The sequence below is a fragment of the Bos indicus genome, chromosome 11 (assembly GCF_029378745.1).
Source record: "Bos indicus isolate NIAB-ARS_2022 breed Sahiwal x Tharparkar chromosome 11, NIAB-ARS_B.indTharparkar_mat_pri_1.0, whole genome shotgun sequence".
Classification (NCBI taxonomy): domain Eukaryota; kingdom Metazoa; phylum Chordata; class Mammalia; order Artiodactyla; family Bovidae; genus Bos; species Bos indicus.
Genome location: NC_091770.1, coordinates 899,791 through 922,007, shown reverse-complemented (window position 1 = coordinate 922,007; position 22,217 = coordinate 899,791). Strand labels below are relative to the sequence as shown.

Here is a 22,217-nt window from a genome sequence, read left to right as displayed (position 1 = left end):
ACGCTGAGACCCTGAGCCCCAGGGCTGTGTGCTTCATTTCAGGCCAACTGGACACGGCTTTCTCCCTTACACGATGGAATTGGAAAGTTCCGTGCCCTCCCCTTGTTCTGTGGATGCGCGGAAGAGGTAGCCTCCAGGCTGGGGTGGAGAGGGCACCAGGCGCGCATCCTGTCGAGTGTGCCAGACCGCGCGGAGATGCCAGCGCCGCCTAACCGTGACCTTGGTTGCGGGGAGGGAGGCTGGGCGTCCGTCATGCGCGCTGGAGCCTGGCTTCTAGCTTCGTTTTGCTGTCTTTTACTTTTCCTAAAATAATTCCGGGGAGTTTCTATCACTTTGAAAGGACCAGTGAAAACTCTCCAGAGCTAAAATCAATCAAGGTGAAAAGGCAGTGTTTTTTTCCTTTTTGAACTTGGGTTGGTGCCTAAGGGAGAGATCAGTCGAGAAGCCCCCTGGGCCCCAGGTGAATCTGCAGAGCTGGCTATTTTTAGAGAGCAGGCTTTCTGAGATTCCAGCTGGTGGACCCCAAGCCGGCTCTTGTTGCCCTCAGAGCGCAGGTGGCTTAGCAGAATATGATGCAGCCTAGCATGGGCTCCACTGATGCCGCTCTGGAGCTGTAGCCTGAGAAGCTAGGAACTCATAGAAAGCCAGCTCTCATTCCTCGTCAGTTTCTTTTTTTTTAAAATTGATGGATTCAGATGCTCTTTGGTGGGGGTAGGATTTTATTAAAGATTTATAAATGGAGCAATCTACTAGTAAAAATAAAAAGCATCACATCATCTCACTGGATGGCAGGATATTTTGTTTTTCTCTGGTAATGATCCATAAGTTGAGTCATTGGCTCAGATATGCCCTATGAAGTACACGATTTTTCTATGGGACATCTCCGTGAGTATTTGCTGGCTTACTCCTGGATTAGAAGCCTGGGGAAGCTGGCCCTGGCTGCAGGGAGCCTTTCCCCTCCAGGCAGGTACTCTCTGCACCCTCATCACGCAGGGGTCCCACTTGCTGTGGGCTTTGCGTTCTGTTTTGTCCTCCTAGTCCAGCACAGGGCCCAGAACCTGGAGGACCTCACCCACACGCACTGGGGGCTCCAAGCTCTTCATCTTTAAAGTCAGACGAGAATGCTTGTCTTACCAGCTCCAGAGTCTCCCTGTAGGATCCAGTCCATCCAGGAGCAAGATGCTGGAGGCTGTACGGCTCAGTCACATCCTATCCCCTCCTGCTCCTCCTCACTTTGCCCATCTGTGAAATAAAGGGCACAACTTTATGAGCAACGTTAGAGTCATCCTTACAAAATACTGACCTTTGCTAATTCTGGAATGTGGGTACTTAGGCCTTTGTTGTATTATTCTCTGCATTTTTCAGTCTCCTGCCCCAATAAAAGAAAAGGAAAGAAAAAAAAAATTTAAGACTTGTAGAAACTCTGGTCTCCTGCAGGTGGACTTTCTCTGGTTCAGGATACACTAAGTGTTAGTTGCTCAGTCGTGTCTGACTCTGTTACCCCATGGGTCATGACAGAGGTCATTGTTCCAAGCAACAATGCTGGAATGGATAACCATGCCTTTCTCCAGGGGAATCTTCCTGAGCCAGGGACTGAACCCGGGTCTCCTGCGTTGCAGGCAGATTCTTTACCATCTGAGCCACTAGGGAGACACAGGAAAATGCCCAGTAGATCCAACTCCAGGAGGGATGAACAATTATGATAGACCATTCATCTTGTTTCTGCTCCTTCCATTGTTTTAGGAATTTACTATTAATAAGACCCAGCAGTAGGTTTCATCCCTGTTCCTGTCCTCATCTATTTAAGGCAGCTGTGTGCTCACCAGGCTCTTTGATCTAGGATAGAAGTTTTCTAGTTGAAGGCAGGTGAATATCCAGGATGATGTCATTCATGGCGTTTTGATTCAATATCATCCAACCCTACCCACCTCAACAAAATTGACCTGTACTAAGCTAAAGCACACACATGAATGAAGGAAAGCTTCTATCTGTAGCTATTAAAAATGTGCCTTGTCTAACACGATCCCAGACTTCCTTGGGCTTCACGAGCACACACGGCTCAAGAAAACCCGTATGGTCATTTCTACTCCCGTAACTTAAAAAACAGCCAAGCTAAATTAAGTAACAACAACAACACAAGTTGTTTCCCACACAGTTTGCCGTGCTCTCACCACCAAGTTTTCAGCCTGAAACAATTTCATGCTTGAGTTATTAACTTATGAAAATAGGCACAAAAGGGAGAAAATGTGAACAGATCCTCAACTATATTATTAGTCATTGCTACAGATGACTGCGTTCCGGCACAAAGGCGTATCTCAGCTTTGAACAAAATGTAGCTCACTAATGGGTTATGCCTCGTGTAGGTTTCTGTAATCATTATGTGACCATTCTCTGTAATTTACCCTGGTTTCCATTAGGACTGTGCGCGTGGAGCAGGCATGCACTCAAGCACGCACACACACACACTTTTAAGTCCCCTTTCATTTGTGGCTGAAAGGAAAGGTCATGGAGCCGTCATTCATTTGAGGGAAATACCACTGTATTGATAAAGATAATATTTGGAAACAGGAGTGATGGATGAATGTGTGTGTGGATTCTGAAAATACTGGCGGATGAGGGGGTAGCAACGTGAATAAAGGAAAGGAATCTGGAAGCAGCCTGGAGAAGATGGAGGCAGAGTGGGAGAGTGACCAGGCTCATCTTGGGGTCTCTATTCCAGAGGGAAGAGAGGGGCATCTTTCTCACTTTGCTAAGTGCGCTCAGGTCTCCTGGTTGAGCGGTGAGATTCCAGGCAAGAGCCCCACTTTGGGGACGTTCGTTTCTGGCTGTGGCTCAGGGGTGTTGCCCTGAACACGTTTGAGTCAAATGAGTAACGAAGCCGAGTTTTGAGCCTGTTGATTCTCGCTTCTGTAAAGTCCAGAACTGGGTCTAGAAATCAAAGCTTGTGAATATTAACTTCTGAAAACAACAGCAAAAAGAGCCAGCAAGAGAATCTGCATGGGAAAGAAATACAGAAGGGATATGAGAAACTTGGAGAAGATCAAGCTTTCCAAAGACGAGTGTGAATCCCCAGAACCATCTCCTAAATGGATCAGAGGCTGGGACCCCGGAAGCAGAGAGACGCCCCACAATTCTCCGCCAGCAAGAGAAGCCCTTGGCATCCCCCCACCATAGAACTGTCCAGGAGAGGAACCCAAGTGGCTCTTTTAACCTCTTTGAAATGTTAACGAACAGTTTGATTTTATTCTTTCCTCCTCTTTAAAACAAATGTGGTGTTACTTTGCCAGGAATGTAAAATCACATCGCAAGTCAACTGCTCATCTTTCTGCTCAGCTGAGTCCAAGCCCTGCCAGAGGGTCTCCTCCAGTCAGGTGACAGAAATGCCAGTCTTGCCAATGACCACTCTTCCACGGCTCTGCCAGGGGCCTCAGGCCTCACGCTGCTCTTAGAGCCCAGGACATACCACCCCCAGCTCCCGTGAAAAAACAGACGTGCTCCCAGTGTCCTGCTAGGTACTAGGCAAACTCAGGCACATTCAGCGTGTTGGATGCTGGGCCCTGCGGAAGGGAGCAGGCTGGAGAGAAGTCAGGAGGACAAAGCCCCCTGAAAGATCTGGAATCTTTAGCGGATGAAGCCCCACTCTGCCTCACCATTTCACGTGCGACACAGCGGGGCTCAATGGCTCAACAAGCAGCAGAACTGGAGCTGCAAGCAGGTGGCACGGAACCCCGAGGCTCACCTGTCATCATGCCACCCACTCAGGCCCCCCTTCCCCCTCCTCCCAATGCAGGGCAAATTCAGTGGCAGGAGCGCCTGCAGACAGGAGGGGCCGGGGGCTCTGCGGTTTGTTCAGAGGCCACTAGAAGGAGCCCGGCAGTGTCTCACAGCCAGCGCCAGCCAGAAAACTGGAAAACTGGAAACTGGCCAGAGAGGCAGAACTCTGCGCCCCAGAGGCATGGGCTGAGAGGCCCACGGTGCCCCACGGGGACACTCCTCGAGAGGGCTCAGCCTATGACAGGGACCTGGGAGGCTGGGTGAACTCTGTCCCACGGGCAGTAGGAAGTGGGAGAGGAACCTTCTGGAAAACAGAAATTCAAAGCCCAGGAAACAATCCACTTTATCTCATTTCACCTTAGTTATCATCTCCACGGCCCACAGGACAAAGTCCTGCTTTTCGTTGTTGTTCGGTTGCTCACTCCTGTCCGACTCTTTAGGAGCCCACGGACGCAAAGGCTTCCCTGTCCTTCACCATCTCCCAGAGTTTGCTCAAACTCATGTCCATTGAGTCGGTGATGCCATCCAACCTTTTCCTGCCCTCAGTCTTTTCCAGCATCAGGGTCTTTTCCAATGAGTCGGCTCTTCACATCAGGTGGCCAAAGTATTGGAGCTTCAGCTTCAGCATCAGTCCTTCCAATGAATACTCAGGGTTGATTTCCTTTAGGATTGATTGGTTTGATCTCTTTGCTGTCCAAGGGACTCTCAAGAATCTTCTCCAGCACCACAGTTCAAAAGTATCAATTCTTTGGCGCTCAGCCTTCTTTATGGTCCAACTCTCACATCCGTACATGACTACTGGAAAAACCATAACTTTGACTAGATAGACCTTTGTCTGCCAAGGAATATCTCTGCTTTTTAATATGCTGTCTAGTTTTGTCACAGCGTTTTTTTTTTACAGTATGAAAAGGCAGAGTCCTGCTAAGTGTGCCTTATCTCACAGAATCCTCTCGCCATCCATAAGATGAGTATCGTGATTAGATCCTCCCTCCCCCAGCTTTATTTTTAACATCTTAATCATTTTCAGTGTACATTCAATGGTAAGTACATAAATATTGTTATGTGACAGGTCTGCACAACTTTTTCATTTCACAAAACTGAAACTCTGTACCCATTAAACAGTCATTTCCCCCTCCCCACCCCCTCAGCCCGTGGCAGCCACCACTCCATTTTCTGTTTCTGTGAATTTGCCTACTCTAAGTGGAAGCACACAGGATTTGTCTTTTCTGTGATTGGCTTAGTCCACTTAGCATGATGTCCTCAAGGTCCATCTATGTGGTAGCATGTGTCTGAGTTCCCTTCCAAGGGCTGAATGATTTTCCACTGTATGAATGGACCACATTTGATTGTCCATTCATCTGTCAATGGATGCTTGGGGTGCTTCCACCTTTCGGCTATTGTGAATACGGCTGCTGTGAACAGGAGTGTGAAAAAGTCTCTTTGCGGTCTTGCTTCCAATGCATGTGGGCTCAGTAGCGTCCGACTCTTTGTGACCCCATGGACTGTAGCCTGCCAGACTCCTCTGTCCATGGGATTTCAGGCAAGAATACTGGACTGGTCCAATAAAAAAATAAATTAATTAAAAAAAAAGAATACTGGACTGGGTTGCCATTCCTCCTCCAGAGGTTCTTCCCCACCTAATGATCAAACTCACGTCTCCTGCATCTCCTACATTGGCGGGTGGATTCTTTATCACTGAGCCACCTGGGAAGCTCAGGCTTTCAATGTTTTTGTCCATATAGCCAGAAGAGGAATTGCTAGATCACATGGTTGTCCTATTTTTAATTTGGGGGGGACCCTCCATACCATTTTCCACAAGAAACTGTACCATCTTATATTTCCACCAGCAGTGTTTAAGGGTTCAATTTCTCCACATCATTGCCAATACTTATTTTCTGTTTTTTTTTTTTTTTAGATTTTTTATTTTAACAGTAACCCTCCTCTTGGGTATGAGGTGATATCCCCTTATAGCTTTGATTTGCATTTCCCTAATTCTCAGTGGGGCTTCCCTGGTGGCTCAGTGGTAAAGAAGCTGCCTGCCACACAGCAGATTTGAGTTCAGTCCCTGGGTCTGGAAGATGCCCAGGAAAAGGAAATGGCAATCCAGTCTTGTATTCTTGCCCGGGAAATCCCACGGACAGAGAAGCCTGGTGAGCTGCAGTCCATGGGGTCACAAAGAGTCAAAGACAGGACTTAGCAACTGAGCACGAGCATGCGTTCTCAGTGATACTGACCATCTTTTCCCGTTGGCCATTTGCTTGTCTTCTGTAGACAAATAGCTATTCAAGTCCTTTGCCCAGTTAAAAATCAGATGAGTTGGTTTTGGTTGCTATTGAGTTTGAGGAGTTTTCTACATTCCCCTCTCCTTCTTCCCCCCCCACCCTGCTTAAAAAAATTAAAGGGTCAAAGAAGTGGATAACTTACTCCAGCCTTTGGACAGAGGCTACTTGATTCCGCAGCAGCTGGGAAGGACTGGCCCACCTTCACGTGGGTGGCATCCAGAAGAGCTAAGAGCCCATCCTGCCAGCCAAAGAGGCTCACGGCAGACACCGCCCATCACGTCAACACACACCCAGTACTCACAGCCCCGTGTGCCAAAGAGCTGTTGGAAAACCAACAGCAAAGCACTGGTTGCTGAGACTCAGAAGCATGTAATGTACATCTTAATAAAGGTCCCACTTTCTTAAGTCTTCCTCTCTCAAGGAAGGGCTGAAGGAAAAACACTGCTCATGGAAAAATACATTTAAATGGATCGGTGCAGGGCAACCATCTGCACATCTGTTCTTAACAGGTTTCAGCTGAAACTACTGAAAATATACACAGATCTGTTTATGTGGAACCAGTTAAATATGATAAGATTTCAACTGAGAGGGTAACTATGGATTCAGTGGTGGGAAAACAAAAAGCACCTCCCCACCCCCCAACACTTGGTCTCCACACACGTTCCTGCTATTTTACCACAGATGTTGTCGAGGGAATAGGATTTGCTGCGAATTAAAAAGATCTAAATTATTTGAGATTGGTTACAAACAAACTCAAGATGGTCCCAGCAGCCTCTCTGCAGTATGTAATTCTTGCCTCACCACCAATCTGGGCTGAGTGAGTCCTTTGTCATCGCAGAGGAGCCTACAGCTGGGAAATCACTTGTTTCTGAATAATTCTGTCTTCACTCCTCCAACAAGACATTCGAGAGGAAGCCAGCAGGGAGGCTGCTGGCACACAGAGCACCCAGTTGTCTTCCCTCCCTAAAAATATGCTGTGGCCCCCTAAAGACACGCAGGCAGAGGGGAGGGAGCTTTAACTGGCACCCTATGGGGCCTGGGCTTCCCAGGTGGCTCAAGTGGTAAAGAACCCACCTGCCGAGGCAGCAGACACAAGAGATGTGGGTTTGATCCCTGGGTCGGGAAGATGCCCTGGAGGAGGAAATGGCAACCCAGTCCAGTATTCTTGCCTGGAAAATTCCATGGACACAAGGGCTTGGCGGGCTACAGTCCATGGAGATACAAAGAGTCAAACATGACTGAGCGAGTGAACACATACCACATAGCTATGAGGTCCCACTGTCATCCCCTTATAGAGATGGGAAGACTGAGGCTATAGGATGATTTGCCCAGGACCACCCTGGCAGGAGGGAGTGAGGTGTTCCAAAGAAGAAAGGCTGTTCCTCCTGTCTAAATATTCCTTGGGGTGAGGCCACAATTCAGAGAACTATAGGGCTCAGCAGCTAAGAGGTGAGGGGCCCTGGGCAGCTAATAAGTGGCTCTTAAGTGGATTGATACAGACACTGTGAGCCCAGATCGTAGGGTTTTTTGTTTTATCTTTTGGCTATGATGTGCAACATGTAGGATCTTAGTTCTCTGACCAGGGATTGAACCCACATCCCTTGCATGGATACATGGACTCTAAACCACTGGATCACCAGGGAAGTCCCCAGATCCTTTGGTTTTTGGAAAGAACCAGAAGTCATTAGGGCTTCCCAGGTGGCGCTAGTGGTAAAGAATCCACCTGCCAGGGTGGGAGACTTAGGAGATGGGAGTTATATCCCTGGGTGGGGAAGATCCCTTAGAGTAGGAAATGGCAACCCACTCCAGTATTGATGTCTGGAGAATCCCATGGACAGAGGAGCCTGGTGGGCTACGGGTCATAGAGTCACAAAGAGTTGGACACGACTGAAGTGTTTCGCAAGCAGAAGTCACTAGATTTCTACATGTTGGCTCAGGAACTGAAAACAAACCCCAAAACCAGGCCCAGCTTGATCTGCAACCCTCGCTGTGGGTCCTTGGGGCTTTGCAGAGGCTGCCTTGGCTTGGCTTGCTCACCAGGTGGGACTCCGGGGGTCTGTCTCTGGTGCAGAAGGCCTTGGACATGGACAATGTGCCCCAGCCCAGCCCCCTGGTCCCCGACTCTCTTCTAAAGCCTTTTCCTGCTTCTTCACTGGAGTTCTCATCTCGATTCCAGCACACTGAACATACATTCATTTATCAACATTCATCTAATAATTTCTCTCTTAAAAAGTGACATCAGTCTATAAAATGCACCACAGGGAACCCAAGAAGAGCAGTCACATATATTCAGAAACACTCAGTCCACCCCCGGCATCTCCCAGGGGCTGGGCTGTGAATTGGTAAGCTTCTCATTCCTGCTGGACCCCATGCTGTGAAAAGGCACCTATTTCTGTTCCTTGAAAATCATTTTTTTTTAAATAAGCAGGTCATTGGAAAACAATTGTGAACGGCAGCTTCATTACATGAGGATTTTTAGAACAAAGAGAACATTGCTCACACTCTGTGACCTGCTTGATGATACTGAATTTTAATTAAAAAATGTTCACGTGTGAAATTGACAAGGAAGGTTTGACACTAGGGCTATAAAATAAATCAGGGACATAAAAGATGGTTGACAGATGGCCTCAATGAACTAGTCAATGTTACTTCATGTTTGTCTTCTCTCTCTTTTTTCATTTGAAATTTTCGGTTTTGAGCTAGAAGGCACAGAGATGGGGAAGCTGGTAAAACCAGCAGAGGGTAAGAGAAAGGGATCCTTATTTGCCTGTTTGCATGCATGCCTGCTTAGTCATGCCCAGCTCTTTGTGACGCTATGGACTGTAGCCTGTCAACTTTCTCTGTCCATGGGATTCTTCAGGCAAGAATACTGGGATGGGTTGCCATTTCCTCCTCCCGAGGATCTTCCCATCCCAGGGATTCAACCTGTGTTTCCTGTGTCTCCTGCATTGCAGGAGGATTCTTTTACCTGCTGAGCCACTGGGGAAGCCTCTATGAGGGCCTCAAGTATCATCTTGTGCAAAGGATCAGCTGTGGTCTCAAAGAGTCTCCTCCAGGTGGCTACTGTCCCAGGCCCCCCTAGAGTAGCCCTTTGAAAGGGCCAGTTTTTCTGAGCAACAAATACGGGACTGCTTCCAGGAGACTGGTGGATCTCAGGAGCCTCAGAACTAGGAATGAGTTATTTGAAAGCAATAGGGTCAGGAAGATCCCCTGGAGAAGTAAATGGCAACCCGCTCCAGTATTCTTGCCCAGCAAATCCCATGTGCAGAGAAGCCTGGAGTTGGACACAACTTAGCAACTAAACAATAACAATAGATCAAATGGTGTGTGGGCAGGAGCAGGATGGTCAAGCCAGCCCAAGCTTCACTAGTTATAAGAGAGTTGTCTTCTGAGATGATGCAATAATTAAATAGGAAAATCCAAGTGCAGAAAGCATGTCAGTGTGCTGGGTTTAAGAAAGGCCATCTAATGCAGGTGGATGTGGTCTGCTTCCCCTCTGGATAGACCTTGAGGATATGATGCGTCAGTTCATGTCCTAAAGCTCCATGAACGAGGAGCTATTTCACCCTAATTGCAGAGCCTCAGTTCTGGCCAAGGGGCCCAAGGTGGAAGAATCACGTCCATCACAACCTGTGCAAGAAGGAAGCAAGTAACTTGATTCTTGGGAGCCTGTCTCACCCTGGGACAAAGGAGCAGACTACAGGCTTCTGGGGAAGGCCTGCATCTTGGGGATGGAGGTATCAGCCTCACAGTGTGGGAGCCTGAATGCCTGCTTCCTGCCCAAGAGAACAGATGTGCAAGAGGGGGTTGCAGAGTTAACCACAACTAGAACAGGGCCTCAGCCCTTGCTGGAAAGAGACAGCAATGTACTCAGGGTCCAGGGTCCACACCAGGGACATAGAACAGCAGGTGCCAAGGCCCTGAGGCCGGACTGGCCTGAGTAGAGGGGATGAGCCGCAGCCAAGACCTAGGGGAGGTGCTAGCCACGCACAGGGAGGAGTCAGAATTCCATTCTAAGGGCAACAGGAAGCCACTATTGGGTAATAAGGAGGAGAAGGGTACAGCTCAGAGTCTTTCCCAAAGATCAAGCTGGTTTGTGTGGAGAATGAGTCCAGTGGGCGAGAGGCTGGACTGGGGGCCAAGTGGGTGACGTCACAGGAGAACAAGGGCTGCACGTCACAGGGAGAACCAGCAAGACCATGGTGGGGAGCTGGGCGAGGAGGGCGGGGGAACGGTCCATGACAAGGCATCTAACTCCCAGTTTCCTCCATGGGAAAATGGACGCCGTAATTCCCACCTCTCAGAGAGGCTGTGGAGATCAGAAACAGACGTGGTGCCCCAGCCCAGAACATGTGCCCAAGAGCTGAGAGTGTCACTGTGTCCCCACCGCCTCCTTGTCTCCATGGGCACGGGCAGCAGACGCTGCCTTCAGTGGTGCCCCTTCTGACCCCTTGACCCCAGTAAAGTGAAAATTCGTGGCTGGGTCAGTATAGGAGACAGGACGGGTCTGGGCCGCTCCTTCTGAGAAATCACGTGCAGCTCCGAAAGCAAAACAGTGATGCAATGAACTTCCAGGTTCTTGAAAACATTCTGATGGTTACGAAAAGTTAACAGGGCGCTGATGGGGACTGGCCCAACAATCACCACCACGAAGCTCTCCTGTTGTTGTTCAGTCGCTAGGTCGTGTCCCACTCTTTGAAGCCCCATAAACAGCAGCACGCCAGGCTTCCCTCTCTTTCACCATCTCCCAGAGTTTACTCAAACTCATGTCCATTGAGTCAGATCTAACTATCTCATCCTCTGTTATCTCCATCTCCTCTTGCCCTCAATCCTTCTCAGCATCAGGGTTTTTCTAAATGAGTTGGCCCCTTGCATCAGGTAGCCTAAGTATTGGAGCTTCAGCTTCAGCACCAGTCCTGCCAATAGGGTTGATTTCCTTTAGCATTGACTGGTTTGACCTCCGTGCTGTCCAAGGGACTCTCAGGAGTCTTAGGGTGGCAATACTGCCCAAAGCACAACCAAGGGGCTGGACCCAGGACGGTCCTTAGGGCAGGGATCCACTCCCTGCCACAATGTCCCCAGCCTTCACACCTGGAGAAGCAGAAGTGGGCATTGGGGAGAGCTGAGGAATTCCCACGATCAGGTCAAACACCCCCTTCTGAGCTCTGAGTTCTCAGCCAGCCTTGCACACAGCCCTCCACAAGATCCTCATGGTCCTTACGAGAGGGGGATGCTTGTGAAGTTTATTCACAAGAGAAACTGGGCCTTTCCCTGCAGGGTCTCCCGACAAGCTGGAAGGGCTCCCTGGAGGAGGAAGCGGGTGGCAGGGCTGTGGGAAGGATGGGAAGGGCGGGTGATGGGGCAGGGTTCCCAGCTCAGCATGAATCCTGGAGAAGGGCACATGATTGGTTTTCTCTGAGCCAGCACATTTTCCATTCTAAATATAGCCCAGGATGACCCAAGACATCTTCTCCTCGCAAGGAGACCTACGGTTCTGTATTTTGCAGCACTTCTGTGATGGCTGGAAGAAATAAACAGAGAGACAGGCTCTTCACTCCTGTGCCCTGATCCCACAGGGCCTTGCGGCCTTAGGAATGACATCCGACCCCCTTGAGTGCGGCGCTGGGTGAGGCGCTATCTCTGGCCACCACTCTTTAGGCAATACCAAATATTTTGCCAGCCTGGTATCTCCCTCCAGCAAAGCGAAGCAAGGCTCCTATTCACCCAGAAAAGGCCATCCATCCATCATCCCAGGCTGCAATGAGTGGCCCTTTCTACCATCCTCAGGCTGGTGCACCTTGGGCATCTTACACGTGAGGCCCAGCCTGATGGGTTTTCACCCGACAGCAGATTCCCACCTTTCCTCGGAATCCTGCTAGAGCATCAGGCTTCTCCATCCCAATTCTGGAAGGTGCGGGCTTTTCTGCAACGGGGGTAACCACCACAGGCCTGGGGCACACAGTGGTGACTCTTGGCTCCAATACCCTTGGCTGCTTGTTTATTTATAATCGAGGGGACTTTTTTTCTGTATCTGAGTGGGGCTCTGCTAATTGCTGCACAAGCACTTCTGGGGAAGTTCAAGTTTCCAGAGGCCTGCTGTTAACTCTGACAGTGCCAGGGCTTCCCAGACAGGGCGCCCCGAAGGCGTCTGTAAAGCTGCTTTATAGGAGGCACAAAGCACAGTGGTCTCCGAAGGGTTAGGGGTTGAGACACGAAAACAGTTGTGGCAGGTTATATACAGCAAAGAGTGAGCAATGCAGGCAAGGGAAAAGGAAGATGGATAGGGATAAAACACAGGGACATGCTCCTCTCTCCCTCTGATAACCCTCCCCCTTGCCCCCTCCCCCTGCAACAACCCGACAGACAGACACAGATGCGGCAGACTTAAATCTGGCACACCCTGTCCACAGCAACGAAAGAAAACATATCGAGTTACTCGCAGCCCTGCTCAGATCGGGGCCTGGGCCTCCCCGTGCGCAAAGCTCTGTGGAGGAGAACAGGCCTCCTCGGCGTGTTGTCAGACCCACACCCCTGAGCTCTGCTCGCCTGACCCTGACGGAGTTTGCCGGCCCAGCCCCCAGCCAGCAGGTTAATTCCCTGCCCCGCAGGTGGAGACAGGTAAAACAAACCAAAATGGTATTGCAGGCCGCAGGAAACCTTCCTTTAAAACCTGATCCACCTCCAGGGAGAAAACACGCAAGAACTTGACTCTGGACGGTCCTCTGTTTTCTTAGGGCTGCTGGGAGAGGCCTGGCGGCCAGGGTAAATAAGGCAACGGGCTTCAGGCAAAGACCACTTCCTATCCTCTGTTCCCAGCCCAGAGTCAGCTGTCAATCTTGCAGGATGGAGGCGATTTGGGGGGAAAAGGCTGGTGGAGAGAGAGGGGGACCCCAAGGGAGAAACCTTAGCCACAGGTGTGGCCGGCTCACCTGGCCAGAGCACAGCCCCAGAGTCTGTGCTGCTCAGAGCTCAGTGCCCGGGAGAGCAGGCTGGGGCTCCTGAAATGCAACCCAGGGGGGTTTCAGCCTCTGCTTTGAGCAGCCGGGCAGGCAGGCAGGCTGCCAATGGGGACTGGCTGAGCCTCTGCTGTGTGTGAAGCGGGGCCAGGGAAGGCCAGGTATAACTTAGGCATTAATCAGTGTCCCTGCCAGCCGGCACAGGGAATGCCCTGAGGAGATGAGACAACCAGCTGGCACAGAGCATCCATAGTCAGTATGCTCCCTGGGTCACCAGGTGTGGGGTCTTCTCAAAGCCGGTCCATCTAGTTTTCCTATGCTGGCTCAGACAGTAAAGAATCTACCTGCAATGTGGGAGACCTGGGTTCAAACCCTGGGTCGGGAAGATCCCCTGGAGAAGAAAATGGCAACCCACTCTAGTATTCTTGCTTGGGAAATCCCATGAACAGAGGAGCTTGGCAGGCTACAGTCCATGGGGTCTCAAAGAGTCAAGACACAACTGTGCGAATAACACCGTGAGCCTAGGTGGGCAGGGCAGGGCGTAGCATCACCCCCACTTCACAGGGGGAGTTGAGGCACAGCGGGGCTGTGTGAGCCAGCACCACGAATCCTCTGCCTGCTCTCCTCTGGGTGGGTCTGAGAGCCCTGCCCCGGGCCCGGCCCCCAGCAGGGGCACTGATGTCAGCTTACACTGGACTCTACCAGGGACCTGAGCTCAGTTTATGTCTGTGATGCAGCAATGACGGGGCCCAGGGGAAGGGGGAAGCAGAGAGCATCCAGAACACTAAGCCAACATAACTGATGTCCTCATAAAAATTAAAAGGGGAAATCTGGACACAGAGATATGCACACAAGGAGAACATCATGGAACTTCCCTGGTGGTCCAGCGGCTTACACGCCACAGTCCCAATGCAGGGGGCCCAGGAACGAGATCCCATAGTTCAGTTCAGTCGCTCAGTCGTGTCCAGCTCTTTGCGACCCCATAGACTGCAGCATGCCAGGCTTCCCTGTCTATCACCAAGTCCCGGAGCTTGCTCAAACTCATGTCCATCGAGTCAGTGATGCCATCCAACCATCTGATCCTCTATCTTCCCCTTCTCCTCCTGCCTTCGACTTGCCCAACATCATGGTCTTTTTCAGTGAGATCCCACATGCTATAACTAAGACCTGGCACAGCCAAAAAAAACCCAAGGAGAACATCATGCAAAGATGAAGGCAGAGATGGGGGGTGATGCAGCTACAAGGTAGAGACCACCCAGGACAGCCAGCCAACACCCAGGAGCAGGGAGGGGCCTGCAGCAGGCTCCCCCTCGAGCCTCTGAAGGGGCCAGCCCTGCCGACCCTTGATCTCGGGTTTCCAGTCTGCAGAACTGGCACAGTCAGCTTCCGTTCTAAGCCCCCAGCTTTGATACTTGGTTATGCTGCTCCCAGCAAACTGATACAGATGCTACTAAAAAGGCAAAGATGAGGGACCCAGGTGTTGTGGGTGGTTTATCTTTAAAATGAACGGTGAAGGCCCCTCGAGCTCTGTCCTACAGGCACTGAGCCTACTTTATGTTGGAACAAAGGGTAAAACCTTGCAAGGCAAGCATAGCTCAGGAGTTCTCAGCTCAGACTTCCTTCTGGAGTCCTTACCCTGCCTTGTTCTCAACAGAAATTATATTGTTTATTTCTCCCATAAGTTTTCCAAAGCAATGAAAGCATCCGCTTCCCCTTCTGGGCACAGGTGGGACTCTCTGGAAACCATGGTGTAGAACAATCCCTCTTGTTAAAACAACTTACAGACCTGGCCTCTTGTGTATTTTCCAGTTATCCCAATTTGTTTCCAGGAGGAGACCTGAAAACTCTTTCCCACGATGGACATTATGATTGATGCTTCTAGTGTTAGCATACCCAGGTGAGGAATTAGGTCCCAATGAGTATCAATAAGGCTTCCCTGGTGGCTCAGTGGTAAAGAATGCACCTGCCAAGCAGGAGACTCGGGTTTGATTCCTGGGCCAGGAAGATGCCTTGGAGGAGGAAATGGCAACTCAGCCAGTATTCCTGCCTGGAAAATTCCATGGGCAGAGAAGCATGGCAGGGCTAGAGTCCATTGGGTCATGAAGAGCTGGACGCATCTGAGCACACATGCATGAACGCAACTTGGATCATACAGAGAGGGTGATGAAGTGTAGCCAATTTTCCACTCGTTCAGAAACAAACGACCTCATAGACTTCTGAGAACTGGAAGATTCTTTAGTAAATACTCAGTCCACTCACTTCTTTGATAGGACGTCATAGGACTCATCCAGGGTGGCACAGCTGGTTCAGTGGCAGAAGTGAGCGTGGAAGCCTGGTGTTCTGGTTTGAAGGCAGGCTGTCTATCACATGGAGAAGGATGTCATCTGTAGAACTGGTGGGTGAGGGGGGGTCATGCACACCCTGTTCCGGAAGGTTCCCTCTATGGGCTCCTGGACATTTCAGTTTAACCTTTACATGCCTCCAAGAAAGGCCAGGCACCTTCACTCCATCTTCTCCAAAGCTGTGAGAACCCCACCCCAGTACAGCCAGCCACACAGACTGTTCCCAGCTGCAGAAAGGCCAGTCCCTGCTCCCTGTCGCAACTCCACAGATACGATCGAGGGTGGGGGGATGGATCGCGTATTTATGGCGTCTGGCAGATCTCCAAGGAAGGTCTGTTTCCAACCACTGAGGAAGCAAAGAGCAAAACAGACCTGTCGGCTCAGCCACATTGTTGTCAATCTGAGCACGTGTTTTACATCAAGAGAAGGGCTGTGGTCAGGGTAGAGGGAGCCAAAGGGAGATTCAAAGGTTCTTCAGCTCTCAAAGATCTCAACCTCTTCAAAGTTTCAACCCTCAGAGCACTTGCAGGGTTTCATTCCACTCAGCAGACGTGTTTCTGCCCACACGCTCAGGTGCCACGGGCATGTGCGGGGAATCGGCTGCGGCTGCAGTCCAGAAGGACAGCTACAGGAAACCGGATGGTTGCCTCTCTGCAGATACTTTCCCAAGAGGACGTAACTTCTTCTTTGGGATTTGATAAACTCCTTGAGGGCTTCGCAGATGGTGCAGTGGTAAATAATCTGCCTGCAATGCAGGAGATGTGGGTTTGATCCCTGGGTTGGGAAGATCCCCTGGAGGAGGAAATGGCCGCCCACTCCAGTATTCTTGCCTGGAGAATCCCATGGACAGAGGAGCCCGGCACGCTCTATGGGGTCACAAAGAGTTGGACATGACCGAGTGACTTCAGATTTCCTTAGTTTTGCCTCCATCTCCATCTTCTGTTCTTGGATTCCATCCAGGACATCATATCACGTGAAGTGGTCCTGTCTTCCTAACCCTCTCTTCATTGAGACATTGTCTCAGACTGTCCTTGCTTTTGACCTGGACATTTTTCAGGAGCACTGGTCAGGTATTTTGCAGAGTGTTCCTCAATCGGGATTCGCCTGGCGTTTTCTCACGATTAGGCTGGGATTATGGATTTCTGGGAGGAAAACCCAGAAGTCAAGTACCATTCTCATCCCATTACAGCAGGGGTACATGCATTCAAGACGCCTTATTACTCTTGATGTTGACCTTGATCTTCTGGCCAAGGTAGTGTTTGTTGGGTTTCTCTAAAGCTTATCTTATTTACTTGGCTACTTTGGGTCTTAGTTGTGGCACGCGGGATCTTTGTTGAAGCTCACGGACTCTCTAGCTACGGCGTGTAGGCTCAGTAGCTGTGGAGCATGGGCTTAGTTGCTCCGTGCATGTGGGATCTTTGTTAACCAACCAGGGATCGAACCTGCATCCCCTGCATTGCAAGGTGGATTCTTTACCACTGGGCCACCTGAGAAGTCCTTCAAGGTTCTTTTTCTCTCTTTCCACACTGTACTCTTGAAAGGCAGTTTCTGTGTACAGGAATTCTGCTCCACCTCCTTGGGGGCAGAGGATCTACACTAATTATCTGAAATTCCACTGTGTGGGAGATTTACCTATTCTCCATCTGTTTATTCATGTTATCAGTATGAAATTTTCCATATTTATTTTATATTGGATTATTTATAATCCAAGACTATTTTATTGCTCACATTGTTTCAGCCTTGGCCCATGGGAGCTCTTTCTCGCAAAGGCTGTGTTCCTTGGACACGCTTCCATCATTGCCTGTTCCATCATTGTTCTGTCTGCTTTTCTGACCCCAGAAGATGCTTCAGGCTCATCCTGCCCATCCCAGAAACAGCCATTTCTCCAAGAAGTCCTACTCCCTTTTACTGGAGAGTAGTCGTAAAGCCTAAGACCTGGGCACTAGGTGCGCCTACTTGCTACAGGGATGGCATTTCTTTCAGCACTTCTTAGCTGACAGAGCAAGTAAATCTGGGAATTGGGACCTGCCTGGTGGTTCAGGGGCTAAGACTCCATGATCCCAATGCAGGGGGCCTAAGTTCAATCCCAGGTCAGGGAACTAGACTCCACACGCCACAACTAAAGATTCCACATGCCGCAACTAAGACTCAGCTCAGTAAAAAAATTAAAAAATTTAAAAAACGTAAGCATGGGTATTTATACTAACCCATATCTATAAATGGGCTTCCCTAGTGGCTCAGATTGTAAAGAATCTGCCTGCAATGCAGGAGATGAGGGTTCAATCCCTGGGTCGGGAAGATCCCCTGGAGAAGGGAATGGCTACCCACTCCAGTATTCTTGCCTGGAGAATCCCACAGACAGAGGAGCAGGCTATAGTCCATAGGATCACAGAGTTGGACATGACTGATCAACTAACAATTTCACTTTTATATCTATAAATATGTTGTATGTGTCCATCTGTATCAATATTAAGCTAAACATGAGTCCCTGTGGAGGTCTACATTGCTAATCCACTGCTGCATAGATCATTTCAGCCTCTCCCCCTGGCCTGTCTGTAACCTCCCACTCCACTGATGAGAAACTTGGCTCCCAGGATCCGCCATCCATGTATCTAACTCTTCAGCTTCAGATTTCCTGACTCGCAGCTTCATTTCCCATACTCCCACGGTAACAACTGTCGTATCTCAGATTCCATTACAGGGACACATCACTGTTAATCTGTTTACTTGTTGCTATATTTGGGAACTGGGCTTCCCTGGGGGCTCAGAGGTTAAAGAGTCTGCCTCCAATGCGGGAGACCCGGGTTCGATCCCTGGGTCAGGAATATCCCCTGGAGAAGGAAATGGTAACCCGCTCCAGTATTCTTGCCTGGAGAATCCTATGGACGGAGAAGCCTGGTAGGCTACAGTCCACGGGGTCGCAAAGAGTCAGACACGACTGAGCGACTTCACCTTCACCTTCACCTTCACCATATTTGGGGATTGTTTCTAGTCTTGAGCTATTCAAAGCAAAGCTGCTAGGGCTTCCCTGGCAGTCCAGTCAAGTTTAGGACTTGGCCTTGCAATGCAGGGGGTGCAGGTTCGACCCCTGGATGGGGAACTCAGATCCCACGTGCTTCCTGGCCAAAGAACCCAAACATAAAACAAACAACATTGACTCTACAGAAACGGAAACAATGAAGACTTTAAAAATGGTCCACATTAAAAATTAAACATTTTTAAAAAGTAAAGCCACTGTTAACATTCATGTGAGCAGACATGTGCTTTCATTTCTCTTGGGCAAATACGAAGAGTAGAGTGGCTGGGTCACAGGGCAACTGTATGCTTATTTTTCTAAGAAACTGCCCATCTGTTTTCCACAGTGGATGTGTTATATTTTGTGCCCACTGGCAGTGCATAAGGTGGCAGCCCCTCCACATTTCAATCAGTATTTTAAATTTCAGACATTCTAATCGGTGTGGAGTGTTATCTTGTATTGTAGTCTACACTTTATTTCCTAATTCCCAATGATATTGCGCTTATTTGGCCTTCATACATCTTCTTTGATGAAGTGTGTTTTCAATTCTTTTTCGCATTTATAAAATTAGGTTGTTCTCTTATTACTGATTTTGAATTCTTTTTTTAATATTCTGGATGCAAATCTGTTGTTAGATATGTGACTTGCAAATATGTTCTAGTGTATGGCTTATCTCTTCGTCTTCTCAACAGTGTCTCTCACAGAGTAGAAGTCCTTAAATTTTATGAGGTCCAATGAATCCAACTTTTCATATGTCATGCTTTTGTTGTCAGATATCTAAAACCTTTTTGCCTAACCCAGAATTTCAGTTTCAGTTTCAGAGGCTCTCTGACTTTCTCTTCTGCCTAGAATTTTCTTCTGTATTTTCTTGTAGAACTTATACAGCTGTAGGTGTTTTTTGTTTTTTTTTTTTTTAATTTAAGTGGAGGACAATTACTTTACAATATTGGATGGTTTTTGCCATACATCAACATGAATTGGCCATGGGTATACATGTGTCATGCCATCCTGAACCCCCTCCCACCTCCCTCCCCACCCTATCCCTCTGGGTTGTGCCAGAGCCTTGGCTTTGGGTGCCCTGCTTCATGCATTGAACTTGCTCTGGTCATCTAGTTTACATAGGGTAATGTACATGTTTCAGTGCTATTCTCTCAAATCCCACCCAGCTGTAGGTTTTAAAAGTTGACCTATGATTCATTTTGAGTTCATTTTTGTATACGGTGCGAGATATTCATCAAAGTTCAACCTTTCATGCATGTGGATATTCGTTTGTTCCAGCATCACTTCACTTGTTTAAAGAGTATCTTTTTTCTACTGAACTGCCTTTGCATCCTAGTTGAAAATCAACTGATCTACTTCTAAAACACAGATTCTGTTCTGTTGATCCATCTGCATGTCAATACCACATTGTTTCATTCTTATAACTTTACAATAAGATCTAAAATCAGATAGTGTTAGTCCTCCAAATTTGTTCTTCTTTTTCAAAAATCCTTTAGCTATCCCAGGTCTATTATGTTTTCTTTTAAATTTGAGGATCAGTTTATCAATTTCTAAAAAAAAACCCACATACACACACACAAAGTCTTTGAGGATTTTTGACCGAGATTGCATTGAATTGATATATCAACTTAGAGAAAAATCATCTTAAAAATATTGAGTGTTGTGACCCAGAACATGTATATCTTTCTATGTATTTAGGTTTTATTTCATTCTTCTCAGCAATACTTTGTAGTTTTCAGCATGTGCTGTGCTCAGTTGCTCCGTCGAGTCCAGCTCTTTGCAATCATGGACTGTAGCCCGCCAGGCTCCTCTGTCCATGGGAATTCTCCAGGCAAGAATACTGGTGTGTGTTGCCATTCTTTTCTCCAGGGATCTTCCCAATCCAGGGATTGAGCCCAGGTCTCCTGCATTGCAGGCGGATTTTTTATCATCTGAGCCACCAGGGAAGCCCAATAACACTGTAATGGGTAGCCTATCCATTCTCCAGGGGAACTTCTGACCCAGGAATCAAACTGGGGTCTCCTGCATTGCAGGCAGATTCTTTGCCAGCTGAGCTACCAGGGAAGCCCAGTTTTCAGCATACTTTCAAATCTGTTGCCAGACTTATTCTTAAATATTTCCTATTTTTTAGATTACTATCAGTGGTATTTTTCAATGTCTGATTGTCCATTCCTGGTACATAAAAATGCAAGTGATTTTCTTATTGATCTTAGATCCTGCCCATTTTGGACTCAGTTCTAGTAAGTTTTTGTAGATTCATATAGTTTTGCCATATTTGTTTGTTTCATGCAAGAGGATAAATCTGGTCCCTGTTACTCCATTTCACTGTGATTAGAGGTATGGAGGCTCTGCTTTTTGAAAAGTGTGTCTACTAAGATGAGGCAGGGCATGGGGAGAGAGGTTGTTTGAAGTCAGGGTACAGTGTCAGCAAGACCCAGCACACATCGGAAATCATGAGTCTAGTCTGCTCTGGCTGAGGCCCACGGATGCGGAGGGTATTTCTCAGAAATCTCTGCCCTGGTAAGTAAGAGTAAGATATGTGAGGTCTCGGTTCGGGAGTGCCCTCTGCAAATGCATGTGTTAAATCAAAGATGATTTAGTGTCCATCATTAAAGGACACTTCCCAAAGTATGGGACATCCATGCAACAGAATACTCTCCAGCCACCAAAACATGTCAAATAAGCTCACTGGCATGGAAAAAACACTTGTGGTCTATGACAGGATTGGATTTTAATGCTGCATAAATCACTGCAGATGGTGACTGCAGCCATGAAATTAAAAGACACTTACTCCTTGGAAGGAAAATTATGACCAACCTAGATAGCATATTGAAAAGCAGAGATATTACTTTGCCAATAAAGGTCCGTCTAGTCAAGGCTCTCATTTTTCCAGTGGTCATGTATGGATGTGAGAGTTGGACTGTGAAGAAAGCTGAGTACCAAAGAATTGATGCTTTTGAATGGTGGTGTTGGAGAAGACTCTTGAGAGTCCCTTGGACGGCAAGAAGGAGGTCCAACCTACTCCATCCTAAAGGAGATCAGTCCTGGGTGTTCATTGGAAGGACTGATGCTGAAGCTGAAACTCCAATACTTTGGCCACCTCATGTGAAGAGTTGACTCATTGGAAAAGACCCTGATGGGATTGGGGGCAGGAGGAGAAGGGGACGACAGAGGATGAGATGGCTGGATGGCATCAGCGACTCGACGGACATGAGTTTGGGTGAACTCCGGGAGTTGGTGATGGACAGGGAGGCCTGGCGTGCTGTGATTCATGGGGTCGCAAAGAGTCAGACACGACTGAGCAACTGAACTGAACTGAACCATTTATCACAAACCTGGGCAGTGTAAAGCAACACCCATTTATTATCTCACAGTTCTGTAGGTGTGGAGTCCAGGTAGGCTCACTGGTGTGTCTGCTTGGGGTCCCACAAGCTGAAATCAGGGTGTCAGCTAGCCTATGCACTTATCCTGAGGTTGAAGGGAAGGATCTGCTTACAGACGCTTTAAAGTTGGCAGAATTCAGTACTCTGTGACTCTGGAGCTGAGATCTCCATCTCCCTGATGGCTGCCAACTAGGGTCTTTCTCAGCTCCCAGATGGCTCCCCTGTTGCCTTAGCTTGTGGCCTCACCTTCAAAGACACCAATGGACATCAAATCCCTCCTATGCTTTGAGTCTCTCTGACTTCTCCTTTTGCCTTTAAGGGCACATGGGATTCCCCCTGGAATCTTCTAGACAATCCAGGATCACCTGCCTATATTAAAATCAACTAACTAATAACCTTAAATTAAACCTACCAAGTTCTTTTGTGCCAAGTAAGGTAATCTTTTCATGGGCATGGTAGCTCAT

General features: G+C 48.5%; 1 long non-coding RNA gene across 8 annotated transcripts in view; it reads right to left on the bottom strand.

The window, feature by feature from the left end:
* The window catches only part of LOC109565700 (uncharacterized), a 222,365-nt gene that overhangs the window by 94,927 nt on the left and 105,221 nt on the right, over positions 1-22,217 (bottom strand). For 7 of the 8 annotated variants that reach the window (XR_011569181.1, XR_011569183.1, XR_011569182.1 and 4 more), the window contains exon 4: positions 1,135-1,242. The exons of the other annotated variant lie outside the window; for it this stretch is intronic. This is a non-coding gene — a long non-coding RNA (uncharacterized lncRNA). The remainder of the gene's footprint in view (positions 1-1,134; positions 1,243-22,217) is intronic. 8 annotated transcript variants of the gene reach the window in all.